Below are 16239 nucleotides of genomic sequence, written 5' to 3'. Positions count from 1 at the left end.
CTTCTACCATTTGGAGTTTAACAGCAATTCAAAAAAATCCCTTTGGTTTTATTAACAATAGGCTATAACACGATTGGTTTCTCCACTTGTTGAAAAGAACATTCACAGTTAACAAGGTTGGTTAATTCAATGATCTCCATAAAAGGTGTAGAGAAAATTTTATAAGGATGGTGCCTGGAGTGGAAGGTTTAGATTATATGGAGGGATTGGATAGGTTCGATTCACTTATCTTGGAGAAAAGGAGGCAAAGGAATGGTGAGATGATAGGGAGGCATAAAATTATGTGGCAGAGAAAGAATAGATAGCCAGAGTGTGTTTCGCATTAGAAGTGTGTCTAAAATTAGAGGGCACGGGTTTAGGATGAGATTGAGGAGCTTTAAAGGGGATATGTGAGGTACATTTTTAACACTGAGATTAGTTGGCATCTGAAATTAGCTGCTGGGGGAGTTAATAGAGGCAGCAACAGTAACAACATTTAAGAGACATTTAACATTTAACAGTAACAACATTTAAATTGGACGGTACTTGAATAAGCACAATGTAGAAGGAAATTGAATTGATACAGTTTAGTGGGAGGTGTGAAATAGCATGATATTTGTGCAGAGACACTGTGGACAGAAGAGCCTGTTTCTATGCTGTATAATACTATGAATCTATTTAATGTTAATAGGGATGCAGGAACAGAATTGCTTGGGAGTGCACATACAGAAATCTTTGTTGTGATAAATTTAGATTTTTGTTAAAAACCCAACAAGTTTCCAAAGTTTACAAATGGAGACAAGAGTCAAGAGTCAAGTTATTTACTGCCAGACACAAAATGCTGGAGTAACTCAGCGACACAGGCAGTATCTCTGGAGAGAAGAAGGGTCTGAAGAAGGGTCTCGACCCGAAACATCACCCATTCCTTCTCTCCAGAATGCTGCTCGTCCCGATGAGTTTCTCCAGCATTTTGTGTTTAACTTCGGTGTTTTACTGTCATGTCCCAAAACAGAACAATGAAACTCTTACATGCAGTAGCACATATATATATATATGTAAACATAGTACTCTGTAAAAGCCATAAGAAACAAAAAAAGTTCAGTAAATATTAAAAGAAAACAGACAAATACATGGAGACCAAACTCAAAAGCAAGCAAACAATGTTAAGTTTTAGTATAACAATCGTCAGATATCAGAACTTGAAACGATGGCAAAACCTAGAGAAAGTAGTGGAGAAGATTTTCTACAATAATGTGACATTGCATGTTGAATGTCATGTGGAGAGACTGGAAAAGCTTGAATTGTACTGTGTAAGGCTGTGAATATGAAAATCGAAATTCATAAGGAATGAAAGGAAAGATGAAAACAACTTTAATGCATCAAGTTCTGTTGATCTGTAATGCACCCTTTGAAAGGGCAATGGTAGAAGATTTAATGTAACTGTAAAGAAAAATTGGATAAAAGCAAGAATGGAAACGGTTGCAGGGCTGCAAAGACAAAAGGAGGAGAGTGGAGGCAGATGGACAGATATTTCAAAGAATGTGCTGATAAGTGGCAAGACACATAGACACTACAGAGCCAGGTGATGATTATCTCCATCCACTTATCCTTGACATTCAGTGTGTAAGGGGTTTCTGCGCCGAGCTTTCGCCCGACCTAAGGTCCCTGTGCCTTGCTCTGGTCCCTCGACCAGGCCGCGCACACTGGTTCCCCGTGAGTGGCTCGACCCACTAACCCCCTACGGTTCTAGACACTGGACTTAGATGCAGGAGTGTTGATAGTGCAGAAAATTCAACCAGACCAGATTTGAAGACCAGGGTTTAAACGGAAAAGCTTTTATTGAGCGGTTGGGACTATGGTACATGAATACTTTGACACAGTTCTATAAGACATATGCATAATTACAGTTCTTGTTTCTGAATCATAAACGCAATAACTATGATACAATACTTGAGTGTAAGATGGGGAACGTACGACACATCGTAAAATTGGCCAGCACATATTCACTTACACCCACGTTAATAAAAACCACCCTCCCCTCTACACTAAACTATGTCCAGGATGTGCAGGATCGGGGTACATGCTCACCATGGGGCTATTACTGGGGTTACTGGCTGGTCGTGCTGCTTCCTCTGATTAGGTAGCTGTGGAAGGGTCGTCGGCGGTCATCTCGGTCTTTCGGGTGGTCCCGGGGTTCACCTTGCCCTGGGGTCGTTCTCGTTCGCGATCGCCTCCGCTCAGCACAACCCGACTACGCTGCCTTCCGGGCCTTCTGGCACCGCTCTTAGGCCAGACCGACACTTGTCTAGCCGATCTCTAATCGTGCAGCCTTTTTCTCTACTGCTTTCCTTCAGCCCACACTTAAACTTGTGAGCCCTTAACTGCTCTCAACTTTCATCTCTGGGTGTGAGTCCTTTTCTTTTTCTTTCCACGTGGCAGGGACTCCAGCCGGAGTGTGCCTCACACTAGCCACCGTGAACTTCAAGCGCTGTCCTGTGTCCTCTCTCTCTCTCCGCAAGTCTCAAGATTCGTTCAGTGACTGAAGCTGTGTCTGTGTTTGCCTGTGTTCCTGTCTTCCTGTCTTCCTAAAAACCCCAAAATCGTGGCCAGTTATTCTAATCCTGACCCGTCCTATCTCCCGCCAGATCTCGGGATCTTTTTGCTTCAAAGATGGGTTTCGAGCTTTCTCTTTGTTCTGCGTTATGTCCGGGAGTACCGGTGATGGCTAGACGGTCTGTTAATTTGTTTCTCGTTAAGAGGTGATGGGTTTAACTGGTTTCCCATCACCGGCCAGGTAGGTTTCTATGGGCTATTGTGCCCCCTTAATGAGATTAACTGTGTAGGTCGGCTTGGGGCATTGTGAGTATGCTGATGTCAGCGCCCCAGTGTCTGGACTTCGACCTGGTTTCGCGGGTTTTTGCACGGCCAATATCTATCTATTGTTCTGGCTGTGACTTTGCAGAAACCTAGAGACTGGGCTGTGGGGTTTCGCTTTTGTGGCTGGTCACGAGGTCCCGCGGCCATCTTGGGACCCACTGATTGTGACATCCCTTGTTAAAACTGACCGCAGCCTTTCTCTGCTATCAGCCCCAGTCCCGTATAAAATGTCCAAACTGCAGCTCTTTGGTTTTGTTGATTGTAGAATGAGGGAAAACTTCTCAAATCTTACAAGTGGCATTATGATGGCCAGGTCCCTCATCATCAGCATCCTGGAGAGCACTTTTGACTAGAAACTCAATTGGACCAGTCACATAAATATTGTGGCTATGAGAGCAAGTCAAGAGGCTGGGTATCCCTCAACATGTGACTTGCCTCCTGATACCATAACGCTTTTCTACCATGAACAAAATGCAATTCAGGTGTGTGATGGAATATTCTCCCTTTGCACAGATAAATGCCACTCCAACAACACTTGAGCACCTTGACACCAACCAAGACATTGCAGTCCACTTGATTAGATTTCCCAACACCACCTTAGAGATTCATTCTCTCTCCACCAATGTACAGTGATTGCACTGTATATCTTTGACAACATTCAGTTCAGTTCCTGCCACCCGACATATCAGCACGTCCCAAATATACACATCTATCACAATGAAGAAAAAGAGCTTTAGCTGTATGGGAATGCAATTACTTGTACGTCCACCTCAAGCTGCACACATTCCTGGCTTGGAATTACATCACCATTCCTTATTGGTAGAATATTCTAAATCAAGGCAATTGGGGATATGTTCACTCAAGGATTGCAGCAGTTCAAGAAGGTGTCTCATCACAACTTTCTCAATGACAGTTAAGCATGGATAATAAATGCTGACCTTTTAAATAAAAGCAAATTCTGCTTTGCAGGATTAATTTTTTTAAAAAGGGACTGCTTATCTTCCTATGATTCTCTGATGGGGTTATGTTTCCAGTATAAAATGCACCTGCCATGCAAACACAAAAAAGTAATTCAAGCTATGGCCACGAACAAATGTAGCCAGCTTTAGCACAACAATAATCATTGCTTAGAATTCTGCAAAATTTAAATTGCATTAACTGTAATGAAATGTTACAAATGCCTTCTTTATTATAAATGCCTCCATTTCCCTGCTTAATTGTCATAGATTAAAGTTTTGCATCAGTTGAGTAAACATCAACTCTATAAAACCAAGATGAGTAGAACCATTGTATATTCAAACAATGATAAATAAAGTCCCAACAAACACTGCAGAGGAACCCAATGGGTCACGCAGCACAATTGGAGGGAATGGACACGTGAAGTTTTGATTTGGGACTCTTCCTCAGAGCCTTCCCATACAGCTAAAGCCTTGCCTCAGAGCCAGAAGAAGGGTTCTGATCCGAAATGTCACCTGCCTATTCCTTCCCCAGATGCTGTCTGATCTGCTGAGTTTCTTCAGCACTTTGTGTTTTGCTTGAGATGCCAACGTCTGCAGTTCCTTGTGTCTTCATTACTTAATCATCTCCTGGTCCAAAAATAAACTCAATGCACCTGTGGATTATTAGTTTCTAAAATAAGTATTATTTGTAATAATATAAATAATTTTGTTTAAGATTTAACATACTACCATTTCTGTTTGAGATCCATGTGTATTTTTCCAGTATATGCACAATACAGATAATTTAGTACGCAGTTAAAATTATGTTTTTTTACTTCCTGGTACATTGACTGTTCAACTAGTTTGAAGATAGCATTGGTGCTGAACATTAGAGTCCTGCTTGAGGTGTTGCCTGAAGGCAAATAATGTTGGAAAACATAACCTTTCTTCAGATCAGATTGTTAAGCAGTACTATGCAATAAACAGCTCACTGACACAAGCAACCATATGTCACATTGCCAGGGTATTTTTGCATTGAGAATAGTTTAGAAATACCTTGAAGTTCTCCTAAGTGCACAAGATTGTTGTAGCTTTCCCTGTGAAGGTTGTAAAACAGCGCACCCTAATGAGGTAATGAAAAGCAGCATCTGAATTTTCATGTTTGAATGTAACTTTTGGAATATGGATGTGTTAGTTAGATTCCAAATTAATAAAAATAATGCTGATAGTTTCATGAGAACAAACTAAAAACTCATTAAACAGCTGTGGGATAGATATTACAGAGAAAATATAGCAGTCTTGGTAATTAACTACAGAGAACAGTTGTGTTGTGCTGGGGTCCTGTATCAAATAATGGGGAGTGTAGTGTTGAACTACCTCTTTGGTGACCCTCGGACTATCCTTGATTGTACTTTGCTGGGTTTACCTTGCATTAAACGTTATTCCCTTCTCATGTATCTATACACTGTAAATGGCTCGATTGTAATCATGTATTGTCTTTCTGCTGACTCGATAGCACGCAACAAATGCTTTTTGCTGTACCTTGGTGCACGTGACAAAAAAACGAAACTGAGTTTTGCTTTTATGAGAACATTAGTGAATGAAGTTAAGTCCTCTTCTCAGTCACAGAGCAATATAGTTTTCTAATAAACATTTGATTCCATCGGTTAATACCAAGCTTCCAAACTGATTATCTGATTGATTCAACATTTATTGCTTTAGCAGTGGATCATCTGGTCTATGCTTTCACAAGAAAAGATAGTATTACTCCCCAACTTATCCCTCATGAATTGGAGTTGTGAGTTTCAAGTTGCTTATTGAATGCTTCCAAGTTCAAGAATTTCTGTTTGAAGATAAAAAGATTAAAGCTCCTTGTGATTATTTCAAATATATCTTTGCAATTATCCATACAACATTTCTCAAACTAATGCAAACATGAGCTTTGCTTTCAGCCAGAAGTTTGAAAAAGACTAGAGATCTAAATGAAAACATTTTAAGATTATTTGTCATTGATGAGATAATATGAGAAACTTGGTTTCAGACAAAACTATTAAGTAATATTAACTATTAGGTAATAGTTTGTACATTTTCTTGCACTGTTCTGTGCATTAGATTGTAGGGATTTAGCTTTAGTTTTGTACATGTGAGATAATGTATTGACTATGTGATCAGGGTAGTCGGAGGTGTACCTGTTCATCGCAGGTGTACCTGTTCATAGCCACTTACATAACATTGCATGAGCGGCACTTAAAGCATCAGGCCAGATTTCCTTTCCAAGGAAATGCTCATCACCCAAAGAAAACTTAAGAAGAGGGAAGAAAGAATTTTATGCAAAAGTAGAAGACAGGCAATAATGAGAATGGACCATCATGATGATTTAGCTGATCCTACTATCATGCACTGGAATGCACAATATACAAATGAGGCATGAACAACTTTAATGGAAAATAGAAATATGTTTGTTGAACAAATTGCTAATGCATCACTAATTCAAACTAGTGCTACATCTTAGCTGGGAGTCCAGCAGTCTCAAGTTAAAGCTGGCGGCTGTCTCCAATTTACAATAATTCAGCTAATGTGGTGGGAAATAAATCTCCTTGAAAAGGGTTGCAATGTTGGACATCAGAAAGCTTTGCTGTGACTGTAGCTGCAGGGTTTAGTAGTATTTGTTACAATGTCCACTGATACCAAGCAGTTCTTGCTCATGTTTAAGATCCTTTTTAAAAAATACATAAATCAATTATAGAAAATAACCTATACAGCATTTTTTAAATTACAAATGCATTTGTCAAGTGGAGGCTCTGTTTTTCAGGCTGTCGAATTCTGCTTACAGTGCTTAAAATAATCTTTATATTTCATTAAGCAGCCAAATATGTTGCACTCGCCCAGTGGCAGTATTGATGGATTTCAGTTGAGGCCAGCGGGAAACATGACTCTCCTGTTGTTGTTCAGTTGCTATAGCATAATATCCAGTGGCACTCCATGAGCAAGGAGATCAGAGAGGATTTTATTGGCTCAGCTAAATGCAGTGTGGCATTGATCTTGTTTGCAAAAAAGTTCCAAATGAGACTTTCTGCTTTGTATTAAATTGTTGTTGCCTTAACTTGACATTTTAAGTTCAGCATTGCTTTAAATTTCACGAATACTTTTAATTTTGACCAAAAAAATTGTCAGTCCTTTGAAGGCAATCCATCCTTACTGAAATATCAAGTAAAAAGCCTAATTCTCAGTCCAATGTATTTAATGGCAAAGGCAAGGTTGAATTGATTCTAGCCATCTTCAGCCACAAGTGCCAAGTGGATTATCTATCTTGGACTCCTTTTGAGATCCTCACCTACACCACAGCTATTTATTAACCAATTTAACTTCACATGATGGCAGGAAACAATTGAGAGCAACAGTTACAGCAAATGCCACAGGACCTAAAATCATCCCAATTGTCAAATCCAATCTTGCCAATTACTTCCTAATGATCTTCTCATCATGGGCTGAAAAGCATGGTCAAAGTAACCTCAAGAAGCAATAGCTATTTTTTCATTTTGGCACAATGGAAGACAACACTGAATTCAACAATTTCAGGTAACCAATGTTTTCATTTGTACCAGAATTGGCAAATTCTGGTGTGAGAGACCTGGAATTTGGGGATGGGGGTAAGTGAGAGGAGGGAGGTCCATGGATTGAGGAAATAGGGGAAGTTTGGCATTTCAGGTCAGTGAGTTTCCATAATGGATGATGGGTGGCTTTAAACCCTAGAACATGTGTTTTGCTTCTCTCTCAATGGATGTTGCCTGCCCCACTGGGTATTTCCACCATCTTCAGTTTTCATTTTAAATTTCTGGAACCTTCGGTGTTTTGCCTAACAATCTCTGGTCAGTGCTGAGGTTATACACTCATACTCTTTACGGATACGACTTGACCTTCTGGATTTTCTCTGCATTCTCTTCCACTTCTGATTTACAGCAATTGTTCTCTTTATTGCATAGTTCTAATATATCTCTTATTACATCCCTCTCTTCTCTTTATCCCTCAGTCTGCACAGACAAATTAGTTGCCACTATCAAGCCCTCAACATCCTTACTCAGTTGACATCAATCTGTATCATTCATTATATCTTCATTTCTGCCCTATCATAGATATACACATTGTTCTCCCCACATCTTCCTCTTCTCCTCCTTCTATTTTTAGTTCAATTATGATGTAAGGCCAATGGCCTGAAATGTTAATTCTGGTTATTGTTCCATAGATGCTGTCTGACCTGTTGAGTATTTCCAGCGTTCTCTGGTTCATTTATAGACATAGAGTTGTACAACACAGAAATGTGCCCTTCAGCCCATATTTCAATGCCAACCTATTTTGTATCTGTATCCTTATTGTTTTGATGTGGTTATGCTTTATTCTTAATTGTTAACTGTATGTTTGTGTTGTCATTTGTGAGCGGAGCACCAAGGCACATTCCTTGTATATGCATATATTTGGCCAATAAACTTATTCATTCATTCATTCGTTCATTTGCCCATCTCCACTAATTCAATTTTTGCACAATTAATCTGTATTCATCAATGACGCCTATTTAAATCTCCATCTAAATGACTCAAACATGGTGAATGTATCAAACTCTACCACTTCCTCTGTCACTAAGTTCCAGACATCAACCGCCCTCTGTATAAAAAACTGTCCCATCAAATCCCTTTAAATCTTTTTCCTCTCATCTTAAACCCATATTTTCTTGTTTTTGATACCACCACTGTGGGAAAATGATTCTGACTACCTACTCTATCCATGTCACTTCTATCAGGTCACCTTTCAATCTCCTTCACTCCAGGGAAATCAAACTAAGCTTATCCAATCTCTCCCTTCAACCAGAGTTCTTCAAGTCAGGCAACATTCTGGTGAAATGTAAAAATAAGGAACCACAGATGCACGGTGGCGCAGCGGTAGATTTGCTGCCTTACAGCGCTTTCAGCAGCGGAGACCCGGGTTCGATCCCGACTACAGGTGCTGTCTGTACAGAGTTTGTACTTTGTCCCCGTGACCACGTGGGTTTTCACCGAGATCCTCGGTTTCTTTACACACTCTAAAGACGTACAGGTATGTAGGTAAATTGGCTTGGTATAAGTGTAAATTGGCCTTGTGTGTGTAGGTTAGTGTTAATGTGTGGGGATCGCTGGTCGGTGCGGACTCGGTGGGCCGAAGGGCCTGTTTCCGCGCTGTATCTCTAAACTAAACAAAACTAAAGTAAGTTGCTGGTTTAACAAAGAAGACACAGAGGTACTGCAATAGATCAGTGGGTCAGGCCGCATCTCAGGAGAACTCGGATAGCTGATATTTTGGGATGGGGCCTTTCTTCAGAATCAGAACAGAATAAGGGTCCTGACCCGAACCATCAGCCCCCCGTGTTCTCATGAGATGCTGCCTGACCCCCTGAGCTACTCCAGCAGTTTGTGCCTTCAACATTCTGGTGAATCTCCTCTGCATTCTCTCCAGTGCAACCATAGTGTGGGGGACAAAGCTGCATGTATACTCTAGGTGCAGTCGCAGCAGTGTTTTGTAAAGTTACAACATAATGTTCCAACTTTTATATTCTGTGCCCTGATCAATGAAAGCAAACATGCCATGTGCCTTCTTCACCGCCCAGTCAATCTGTGTTGGCACCTTCAGGGAACTATGACATTGAACCCCAAGGCCACTCTGTTCATCAGCATTCTGTAGTGCCCTACCATTTGTTGTGTGTATTTTACCCTAATTTGACTTCCAAAAAAACATTATCTCACACCAGTTGATATTAAACTACATTTAGTAACGCTCCATCCAATATTCCATTTGATCTGTATCCTGCTGTAGACTTGGATAACCTCCCTCACTGCCCATAACATCACCACTTTCGTGTTATCCCCAAACTCATGAATCATACCTCCTGTATTCACATCCAAGTTGGTAACGCATATCCTGGACATCAAGGATCCCATTTAAAACCTGGGCTATATACAGCCAAGAACTGCTTCTTGACAAGTAATATTCATATTATCCTAGTCTGGCTGATTTCATGAAATGGGAACAATAAAAATCAAGGTTTTATGGACAGTACTGTGCTGCTGTGTTATTTTTCATACATTGTGGACTTTCACCATCTTGAACAAAGGAAAATCTAGCCACCCCGATGATATTAGTCACAAACCACCTGATCTTCAACACAATGGGTCACATGATTGACAAACAGCTTAAGGTGACTCCCAGTCATGTTAATATTGTTGCCTTAATAGAAATATGGAGACTGGGTAATTCTGTGTAGGAAGGAATTGCAAATGCTGCTTTGCACCGAAGATGGACACAAAATGCTGGAATAACTCAGCGGGACCGGCAGCATTTCTGAAGAGAAGGTTTGGGTGAAGTTTCAGGTCGAAAGCCTTCTTCAGACCTGCAGGAAGGGGCTCAGCTCTCCGCTGCCTGGAGGGCATAAATCACAAGGATGATGGAATAAGTCTTCAACTGCTTGGATGACAGCAACTTCAACAACACTTGGAGCTTAACAACAGACAGTCATACAGCATGGAAACAGGCCCTTTGGCCCAACTTGCCCACACGGACCAACATGTCCTATCTACACTAGTCCGATCTGCTTGCATTTGGCCCATGCCCCTCTAAATCGATTCTATCCATGTACCTGCCTAAATGTGTCTTAAACGTTGTAACAGTATCTGCCTCAACTACCTCCTCTGGCATTTCGTTCCATTCACCAACCACTCTTTGCGTAAAAAAGTTCCTATTAAATTTTTGCCCCCATCACCTTAAACCAATGTCCTCTGCTTCTCGAACATCTGGAATATACCAGCCCAGATGACATGCATCTGATCCTCCACCAATGTACGTAGCGTAGCTGCAATATGTATGTTCTACAAAATAGAGTGTAGCTATGCCTTCCCTAACATCACTTCCCAAGTTTGCAATCTCTATCACCTTGGAAGACTAGTCCAGCTTTACCACACCATAACTGATAAATCTTTCAACAAGTATCGTGATCATTATCTAGAATCAACGAAAAAAGTGCCAAAAATTCAAAATTAGATGAGAATGTCATCGACAGCATTTGAGTGAGTATGGCATCAGGGGGGGCTTGGTCAAACTGAATAAATGGGCAGTCTGAAGAACGGTCTCGACCCGAAACGTCACCCATTCCTTCTCTCCAGAGATGCAGCCTGTCCCGCTGAGTTACTCCGCTGAGTTACTCCGCTGAGACACATAGATTTTGTGTCTATACTTTGCACAAAAGATCAGAAGTGATTTATCACATCCCCAGGATATCACCTCAGGACATTCTCAGGGCAGTATCCTCGGCCTAATCATCATTAGCTGCTTCAGGTATGGGCTGAAAACTGGCAGGTAACATTTATAAATAAAAGTGCCAGCAGTGACCATTTCTGACAATGAGACAAAACACCTATCCTTGGCATTACAAACATTGAATTCCCACTAAAAATAACAAAGCCCCATTCAATGGGATTTAAGGGCGTATCCAACAGATGTTCTAACAGATCATAAAATTACAATTTGTGGACTATATGAAACATTGTGCTACAAGTTATTACATCTTTGCTTTACAAATAAAAGCATAGAATTCAAAAATAAATAAACCAGGGGTTTAAACGTTTCCCATTTGTTCCAGTCTGAAAAAGGGTCCAAGTCTCAAATGTGACCTGTCAGTCCCTCCACAGATGCTGCCTGACCTGCTGAATTCCTCCTGCAATTTTGTTTTGCTCAGGATTCTAACATCTGCAATTCCTTGTGTTTTTCTATTTTCAATTTGCCACTATTCCACAGACAGTCGTGTCCAATTTTTTGATAGTATGCAACATTCCCCAGATAAAATTGAAATTAAGAAACTGGAAGTAGTTAATTAACAGACCTGAGAGTGAACTTCACTCCAAGACAGGCCTATTTTACCAAATTAACAGGAAGAACATTTCAAAGCCATGACTACTTAAGAAAACAAAACAAACTCTAATATAAGGTAATACCTTATGCGGGCGGCATTTACATAGCATCATGGAAACATGGGAATGGTTATTTCTGAAATTTAATTGCAGTTTATTTGGTTCAGTACTAAAATAATAAATGAACTGCTTTAAATATAAGACTGTAGAAATTATGAGGATGAGAAAGCTCACATAAATAATAATGAATAACTGTAATTGATCATAAGATAATAATCACTTTAATGCATTAATCTGATAACATGCACAACTTGAGTGATCGAAAATTGTCCAATATAGAGCATTGAAGACATTTCAGGCAATTATAATTTATGCTGCCGTGCATGTGAACTGATTCATTTATTTCTTTTTGAGTCTTGTTTTATGGGGAAGTGGTCGATCGTGATGTTATACAAGGCCAATATAAATGATTTGTGAGGCTATTCACACTGAGCAATTAATGATTGTGGTGTAGTCAATGTGAGTTGATCAGGTGGTGAGTTGTTTATAAGTCAGCAATTTGGCTCAGGAGACTTGATAGTGGAACTGTAGCATCATTATGGTCATTGTGAGTAAATTGCAGCAGTGCAAAGCTTTCTTTCAATAAAACATTGAAGGAATTTATGCAAAATATCAATAATTAATCACCTGATAGTCAGAAGCAGACTCTTTAGATGTCTTTAATTTCACTCATAGTTTGTTAGTTCTACAGAAATCAACCATTGTCCCATTTTATTGTTGGAAGAATATCCCTTCTAGTTTGACATCATTAGTTATTGATAGTTTTAATTTTATGAGTCTCTATTCAAATTGACTCTATTTTGGTCCTATCATTACCATGCCTATTGAAAACATGTTCCATACCTTGATGCCCTTTGGCATTCATGCAAGAAAATTCTTCATTATAATATCATTATTGTATGTCTATCCAAAAATAATATGCATGGTTAATGGCAAGTTCTGTGTGATATTAAATACTGTTTAGCTTAAGTAGCCAAACAACAAAATAAGCCATTTCAAACTGTATTTTAAACAGATCTAATTTGTAAAAATCTCTGAACTGACACATTCTTGATCACATTTCAAGTGTTGTTGGCAACCTAACTACCTAAGGTGATCAGGCATCCAAATAAGACCAAGATTCTAGTTTAAATTTATGCTGTTGCCTGTTGGAATCATGTTCTCACGCCGAATTGTCTTACGTCCATTTCTCAATGTTCCCTCAGTTAAACTGACTTTTAATCAGTAAATAGATTTCAATTTAATTTATCCATGGATATTTGTTAACCTTGGCAGAAAAAGCTGCTTCTTTGCAGAATGATGTCTTCAATAAAATAAGTAAAATCAGCATTTAGAAAGAAGAAGTTTATCAAATATTCCAATGGATACCTCAAGCTGTTTCTGGGATGATAATTTTTCTTCAGCTATCCTTTTTAAGGTGCTATTTCTTCAAATGCTATTTCCTGTCAGAAACCATTTCTACTGTTTCTACTGTTAATACCATATTTTTGTTGTAATTTATATTTGATCCTAAAATATATTAAAAAATATACTGCAATTGACCATTTGGACCAAATCATCTGTTTGGATACTGTGCATCTTGAGTATGAACATGCCAATAAGCATTACAACATCGAAGACACTCTTTGTTCTCATTTGAACATTTATTTAGATCGACATTAATCTTGTGTTACATTTTCGAAAGTTAGTTAGACATTGGAGCAGTAGTAGGCCATTCAGCCCATTGAGTCTATCCCACAGTTTGATCATGGCTGATCTATATTTCCCTCTCAACCCCATTCTCCTGCCTTCTCCCCATGACATTCTTACCAATCAAATATCTGTCAATCTCCGCCTCACAAATACCCAATTACTTGGCCTGTACAGCTGTCTGTGGCAATGATCTCCACAGATTCGCCACCCTCTGACTGAAGAAATTCCTCCTCATCTCCTTTCTAAAGGTACATCCTTTCATTCTGAGGCTAGGCCTTCTGGTTCTAGACTCTCCCACTAGTGGAAACATCCTCTCCACATCCACTCTATCCAGGCCTTTTGCTATTCGGTAAGTTTCAATGAAGTCCCCCCTCATCCTTCTAAACTCCTTCTAAACTTTTGACTAGAGGTGGCAATCTCAGTCAACTGAACTACGATCATATCATTGCAAGTGAATCATCTCAATAATGCTGCACTTGTTCAAATTCAACCATGAGGCCCCGAGTGAAAAAAAAATGAAATCAGCTAGCCACTATTTCAAACACAATTTTGAAATGTACGATAACAAAATACTCAAATGTACGACATGTTAATCCACTCTACATAGTTCAACACAAAACCCAATGTAAACACAAACATCATGAAGTAAAACTGTATGGTTCTAGGGCTCAGAACACCTTGGTACATTGCAAATATGTGTAATGATGCATTCCGACAAAATATCCACAGTTCACTGACTAACTAATATCTGGTGTCTAATCACAAAGTAAATTCGAACCTCTGAGTGAGCTACATTCTGGATATACTAGCAAATGAAATCCCAAAGCAACGTCCAGAAGTCCAGTTGCAATGGACCGCTGCATAGCATTACAACTGTGATAATACAATACAAACAGAAAATGCTGGTAGTACTCGGTGTACTCGGTGGACGAGACAGTATTAGTGGAGAGGAAAATATCTTTACCTTTCACCAGAACTCAAATAAGTTTTTCTCTCTATAGACAACTTCATCTGTCGTCAGAGTTGCATATTTATAAATTAGATTTCCAGCAATTTCAAAATTCTACATGACACAATATCCGTTTTTAAAAATACAGTCCTCTCTAATTGCTGTGGGCAGTGTTCCTCTGACCTTTCTGTTTTCATCCTTCCTGCTGTATTCTTCCCGGAGCTTTGATTGAATTGATTGATTGAAAGATACAGTGTGCAAACGGACCCTTCAGCCCACTGAGTCCACACTGGGACATTAATCACCCTTTCACTCTAGTTCTAGATTGTCCCACTTTAGCATGCTAGAAGAAATTTACAGAGGCCACATATCTTTGGGATGTCTGAGTTAGACCGGAGACCCAGAGGAAACCCACATGGTCACCAGGAGAATGAACCAACTCTGCAGACACCACCCAAGGTGAGGGGTGAACTCAGGCCTCTGGCGCAGTGAGACAGCAATTCGAGCAGCTGCACCACTCTGCTGTCTCTTGCTGATTTAAAATTGAAAATCATGATAAAATCTTTCACCTTAACTCCTTGTTCTAATTCAATCTGGATCCCAAAATAACAGAATTCTTATTTCCAATGCCATTTCTCAATTATTCACATTCACAAGGTATAGGAGTAGAATGAGGCTATTCGGCCCATCGAGTCTACTCCGCCATGCAATCATGGCTGATCTCTGCCTTCTAATGCCATTTTCCTGCCTTCTCCCCATAACCTTTGACACCCGTTCTAATCAAGAATTTGTCTATCTCTGCCTCAAAAATATCCACTGACTTGGCCTCCACAGTCCTCTGTGGCAATGAGTTCCACATTATATAACATTTTTAAGCCCAAAATGACATTGAATTTATCTCAACCCGAAACGTCACCCATTCCTTCTCTCCAGAGATGCCGCCTGACCTGCTGAGTTAATCCAGCATTTTGTGATACCTTCGATTTGTACCAGCATCTGCAGTTATTTTCCTACACACCTATTGAATTTATCTCCAGTTTTTCCTTTCTTTGTAGTCTACTTGATAGTATCTATATTGAATATTAATGTCACTTTAGCTCCTCAAATTTGCTCCACAATATCCCAACACATACAACACTCCAATGGAAGTCAAATCTAATATTATAAATCTCGAAATCACATGGCAAGATGTCTTTTGAGCACTACAGAATAAAATGGATATATTAAAATAAGGTTTTCAAAGTGACATGGTGGGTGAGGAACGACGGTGGTAAAGTTAGAAAAAGGTTTCAATTATTTTAATTTTGATATTTATAAGTAGGTGAAAACACGGTATGGGTGAGGTACAGAAAAAAAAATATCTTTAGTGAGTTTCAGCAAAGGTTTTGGACTACAGTTTTTTCGTCACTTCATCATAGAAAATCAACATTGGTTTTTTGGATTGGAAGCAATGAAAATGACTCCTGTGCTGGTTTTGTAGGACAATAACTGGTACAAATCGAAGGTATCACAAAATGCTGGAGTAACTCAGCGGGTCAGACAGCATCTCTGGAGAGAAGGAATGGGTGACGTTTCGGGTCGAGACCCTTCTTCAGACTGATATCGGTGGGGGGGGGGACAAAGAAAGGATATAGGATATAGAAACTGGTGCTGGTTTCAAACTTATAACATTCCTGTTGTAAAGTTACAGCAATCCTTTTTTTAGATCTTCACCTCTTCAAAGCTGTAAATCAACATTTTATTCATTAAGAATAGAACATTTTTTTACAATCTGTAATAAACCAACCCAGAAGCTTGGATATTAGCAAAGTGATAA

General features: G+C 39.5%; 1 protein-coding gene across 1 annotated transcript in view; it reads right to left on the bottom strand.

Moving 5' to 3' along the window:
* LOC144598333 (diencephalon/mesencephalon homeobox protein 1-like) overlaps nt 1-16239 on the bottom strand; it is a 55077-nt gene that overhangs the window by 20346 nt on the left and 18492 nt on the right. The gene's annotated exons all lie outside the window — the stretch shown is intronic.

The sequence above is a fragment of the Rhinoraja longicauda genome, chromosome 11, assembly GCF_053455715.1.
Source record: "Rhinoraja longicauda isolate Sanriku21f chromosome 11, sRhiLon1.1, whole genome shotgun sequence".
NCBI classification, from domain to species: domain Eukaryota; kingdom Metazoa; phylum Chordata; class Chondrichthyes; order Rajiformes; family Arhynchobatidae; genus Rhinoraja; species Rhinoraja longicauda.
Note: the sequence above shows the minus strand (reverse complement) of the source record. Positions and strands in the feature narration are given on the sequence as shown.